A 6,252-nucleotide genomic window follows, 5' to 3' on the forward strand; every position below is an offset into this window, starting at 1 on the left:
GTAAAATTTAGGTGTTTACAAATATATATTTTATTATTTAATTAATTTATTTTTTCTCTTATTAATTTAAAAAATATATAAATAAATAAATTAATGTGGAAAAATATATATTTACAAATTAATAGGTGAAGAGAGAGAAATGATTATTAGATAGAGGAGATAAAAACTACTAGAAGAGAAAAATAAATATATTTAATTATGCTTAGTCACAATTCCTAAATCATTATCTTTACTCTTTTAGAAAATGAGATTTAGAAATGAAGACCGTATTTAAAACCTCAAATAAATAAATATATATACATAATAACGTTTAACTAGATAAGTTGGAGGTGTCATTCACACACTCACAATAATAAGCGAGTATAATAGAGGTGTTTGCGGGTCTTCAGGTATAAGAAAAATTTTCATGGTTCTTATTATAAAAAAAAATTATTTTGAGAATTTTCTTTCTTTCACCTATTCTCTCATTTTCCCCTAGGGTTTTGGACGGACGAGACGCCATTTCACTGCTCATGTCCACACTAGATGAACAATTTCCAGACGTTGAGTGACGACTTCCTCTGAAAAAATCATTGACATTTGAGCTGGAGTTGATGGATTTCGAAGACGATTCTACTCCCTGTGGTAAGCTTTCTATTCTCTCTTTCTCGAACCCGAATGAGCATATACCTCTCTTTCTGTGAGTCACGAACCCTAAATTTTTTGATGAGGTGGATTAGCTAGCTGATCTATTACAAGAAAATTGAATAAGAGTTTAGTTATGATTTCTGTGAGAAATGTTAGTAATAATAGTTTATTCTCTGGTTACAAGAATTGATTCTAAGAATTGAACTGAAGTTGATAGTGCTAGAAAATAGCACCAAATTTTAAGAACATCTTGGGTTTATCGTTGTGTATAACAGAATAGGGAGTTCTAAAATTTTTAAGGCATTATTGGCAGGTTGGTCATGATAAAGAAAAAGAATTGAAAAATATAGGAATGTAAAAAGGCCAATGAAATAAATCATGAATGCGGACAGGAATCAGGAATCAGAGCATAAGTTGAACAACAAAGAAACCAAAGGAAGGTCTAAACTGGGTAATCAAGAGATGATTGGAATTGTTAAGGATATAAGAGTTTGGCTTAATATTTGATTGGTTATTTAGTTTTTTTTTATTAGATTTCAATTAGTTTTTCGAATTGATATCTATATATATATATCTATCTATATATATATATATATATTTATATATTTATATATTTATATACAATTTTAGGTTGAATAGTTTTTTTATTTGTTTGATGCATATGAATTTTGTCGTATGCTTAAACGACAAATATTAACACAAACAAAAAAATAATTATATTTCTTAAAAAAATAGTAAGTAACCGCATTCGTTTCTTTTCTTTAATAAAAGTTTTGTCGTTTAATATTGATTCATGTATAGTGCTAGAGAATTAGGAAAGAACTTGTTTGTGACCATGTAGTAACATGCATATCTATTGGTACCACTTATCTTCTCTTTAGAATTTGTGTTTATGCTGTTATCAACAACTTTAGCTCTAACGAGAACTATTTTTTTTTTCATGTGTCCATCTAATAAAAATGTAGAAGACCTCTTGTTTTGCATAGTTCCAGCAACAGTTGGCATAACCGTTGTCCCTTTACTCAGCTGCAAAAATTTATGCATATGGGAGGACTAAAGGTATTTCTAACATCATTCATTGTTACTATATTTATTGGAGTGTATGCGTCAACATAAGGCATGATATCAAACTTCAGTTACATTTTACCGCATATTTGAGTATGTTGATCTTATTCTTGGTGATGGTGGTACCTTTAGCAGCACCACCACTTATAAAGCTTAGCTGATTCACGTTAAAAATGTGGCAATCTCTGCCTATATCGAATATAACTAGAATCTAATCCGCTTTCAAGCACAAGCCGGTTATAGTGGCTGAGAATATACATGAAGGAAAAAAAGAGAAGAATAAGAAGGAAATACATGTGGAACTACTCTAGCATTTGTTTATACAAATAACTTGGGACGAATATCTCAATCTCGTGAAAGATACATGTCCTTCCGTTTGGTTAGTCTTGCCTCAACAATTAGTTTCTTTGGGAAGGTTTTTGTAGCTACTTTGGATTGGTATACAAGGTATGAATTTATCTTCTTTGACCAAAATCTTAGCAAAAACAAGCATTACATATTTTTTTTTTCACAAAATGAAAATGATAAGAATTAGAGTTCATCATTATCTAACTTGTATGTTTGAGGGACAGAAGGTTGTTGTCAAAACCAGCCATAATTGATATTTATTCCATTAAGTCAGGATCATGTTCTCACAAATATTCTATTTGGTACTTGGCTCTTTGGGCAAATAGTTGTCCTACCTCCTATATGACAAAGAAATTGAAATTGGAAAGAGCATCTGCATGGGATTCAAATGCTACAAGGAAACATTTATTATATAGGGATCTATTTATTGTGATACTATGATTTATTTTACGGTTCACAAATAGGAGTTTTTTCACAAATAATTAGAGTTGATATATTATCTAGTTCTTCAAAATTTTATTCTCAGCATATTATTCCAATTCATTTTTACAAACATAGACTTAAAATTAATCATATTTCTAAACCCTAATTTACACTGGTGATGTTTGTTTCAGCTATATATATTCAATAATAATTGATCTTCTCTATCCTTATAAACAAATTGCAAAATACCAAAGTTTTAATAAAGATATATCTTTCCGGAAACAATAAATCCAATCCAACATTGTATTGTTTACATGTTGTCTGAGCATATAAACCAAGTATTGGAGTTTTAAAACTTAAATGCAAGAGCTTGTATGAATCTCAACAAGGATACTATTTCCTTCAAATTCTTTGTGAAAATGAAGCATATAACCTTATATAACCTTAACACTATAAATATGGTCACCAATAAACATCACTATTATTCTAATGGATTTCCTCTCTTTGTCCAAAAGTTTAATTCTCATATTTTTTTTAAAAGTAATTGAGTGAGAAATTATGTTTTAATCTAGTAAAATTTATTCATGTTTTGATAATGATTTAATTGTTTAAATAATTGATAAATATTTATTATTTAATATATAATGTTATTATAAATATATATTTTTACACAAAATATTATAATATTAAATTGTTATTATTATTAAATAAAATTAAAATTAATATTATTGATTAACAAATAATAAATATGAATATAATTTTTATTAAATTAATTATAATATTTCTCTCCAAATTAATATATTTTTCTTCGTTATATTTTTTTCTCAATAATTATATAAAATATATATTGTCTTATCAATAACTTTTGTGTTTATATATATAAACAAATTTTTTTATATAAAGGTGGTACTTTATATATTGTCTAATCAATAATAATAATTAATTTATCTTTCATATATATTTTTTCTATTAATATATATATATATATATATTATTTTTATTATTAATTTTATTTAAATATACTTTATCTCTTATAAAAATTATGTTTTTCATATATATATATATATATATATATATATATATAATAACTTAGCGAAAATTTGGATCAATTTTATGTTGACGGTTCGGATTGATATGTTAACGGATTGAAGATACTAACCTGACCTATTTAATAATTCGGATTAAAATCTTCTACTCTGAACTGGAACGGTTTAAATAATACTATTTCATAAATATTTTTTTATTTATAGTTTTAGCTGATACATTTGCACGGAATTTAGGCTAGTTACTCATTGAAATATAAATCAATGAATTGACTAGTTGAAAATTCTAATCTCTAAGCTAGTTACTCAATCAAATATAAACCAATGAAGTGACTAGTTGAAATTTCCAATCTCTAATATATAAAAATTATATCGATCAAAAATTAAGAAATTAATTAGAAATATTCTCTATTACTTTTAAATTAATATTTCACCTTAATTTTGTTTTGAAATATGAGTAAATTATTTAATTTGACTGTAAAATTGGTGGAAACATTTTAAAATGCATTAAGTTCTGTTTTTTTTGTTAATATGCTTGGTTAGATTTGAAATTAATTTTTAATTAACTCTTTATTCAATCAATCATTTACTTATCAATATCTTCAATACAAATAATTTATTTTTTAATATATATATATATATATATATATTTGAATATAATATATATTTTTATTTTTGTTAACTTGAAAATAATATGAGTTATTTAAAAATAACTAATTAATTATTCAAATAAGCCTAAATCAAACCAGGCCACATGTGTTATGCTCTATTTATGAAACTACTTAAATTAATAATAACTTAAATATTTTTAATTTATACCTTTTTTAGTTGGGTAAATTATATATATATATATATATATATATATATATATATATATATATATATATGTAAATGATGGAATGCACTCAATTGAAATAATAATCAATCATCTCTTATAAAATATTTCATTTCAAATTATGTTTGTGGGTTAAAAATAATTTATTAATAAAATAGAATTGAAAAGTTTTTAAGAATTTTGTGATACTATATTAGAAATATTTTTAAAGTTAGAGAATATGTGAATTGCCAATTGATTCACGTTTAGTTTGATAAAAGAAAATATTACTGTTAAAGAAAATAAATGTGAATTGTCAATCGAGCCACATTTCTATTTTTATAATAAAATATTATTTATTTACCGTTAAAAAATATATGAGATGTTGATCGAGACACGTTTACTTTTATAAAGTATTAGTTACCATTTAAATAAAAGTACTAAAATGAATAGTTTATGAAGTAATTAATATGATAAACGTGACACTAAACGACAATCAAGCATTTAGTCTTGTTAAAAAAGATTTATTTTTATCGTTTATGAATTACCATCAAATTTGTTAAAATTGATATATCGTCCAACGTTTTGGTTAATCCCTCCTTAATCTCTTTGTTTGTGTATACAAAACTCTCTTGAGTGTTATTAATCTATGTACAATAAATATATTAATAATTGATCTCCAAATCATATTACAACAATTTAAGATATATATAATTAATTCCCAAATAAATGAATTTTCAAAAACAAATTATAAAACAATGAAAAAATGAGGTAGTGATTCGATGAATTAATTATTATTAAAAAAAATACAAATTTGTTTAGATTTTTGTAATTTATTTTTTTATTCTTTACCATAAATATAACTTTCTTAAATATTATAATACTAATATTAAATAAATAAATAAATGTCCATAAGTATATCAATCTACACAGATTACAAACATATTTGAAGGATTTAATGAAAAGTTTATATACAATAATTAAAACAAATTAATTATATCTTAAATAATATAATTCTTTTAAAAGTTCTCAAAAATGATTTTAAAATATTTACATTTTTTTATTATTAATAATTTATTACAATTGACTAAAAAAAAGTTACCATAAAAACAATCAAAAGTTATTATTAAAAAAAATACTTTTTCCTTTTATTGATAAAGATATGTTATAATCTTTTTTCATTGCTGTCAAATATCTAATTTAATTTGAGAAAGACTAATACAACCAGATTTTGAGCACAAATTCACTATATATAAACCTCTTATATATTTTTCTTTCATTTCACATCTAAAATCCTATCTCTTGCTTCTCTTCTGCTTGTCTAAATTGTCTTGCAAAAGTTATTCATCAGGTTTTTAGGCTTTCATTTCTTCGGCTAGGTAAGTATATCTACTATTATCTTTTATATATATATATATATATATATATATATGCAAAAATTCCATGGTTAATCATTTTAAATTGAAAAACATGATAGAGACATTGAGTATCTATAAAATCAAGATCTTAAACTTTGAAAAAATTATCATAAAAATTATCTTTTGTTCATTATTGAAACATTTTTAATTTTTTTAGATATATTTTCTTTTATAAATATACCATTTGAATTTTGAATTTGATTTATAGAAAGAGGTTTGATAATCATTTTTGATAAATTTTGTTATAGAAGGTTGATAACTCTAATTTAATTTATTTTTTTACTATTTTCATGAATAAATGATAAAGAAATTATATTTTAATATTTTTATGAAAGAATTTAAAATAATTAATTTAATTTGTTTTGTTGGATGGAATTTGTAGATGGATATGAACGGAATGATCTCCTCTAACAATGGTATTGGTAATGGGTTACTTGAGAATTTGGAGTTAAATTACTTAGCATAGTTAGAGTCATTTGATCATCATCATGTGCCTTTGAGCTTGATTAACGGG

Source organism: Impatiens glandulifera, chromosome 9 (genome assembly GCF_907164915.1).
Source record: "Impatiens glandulifera chromosome 9, dImpGla2.1, whole genome shotgun sequence".
Lineage (NCBI taxonomy): Eukaryota > Viridiplantae > Streptophyta > Magnoliopsida > Ericales > Balsaminaceae > Impatiens > Impatiens glandulifera.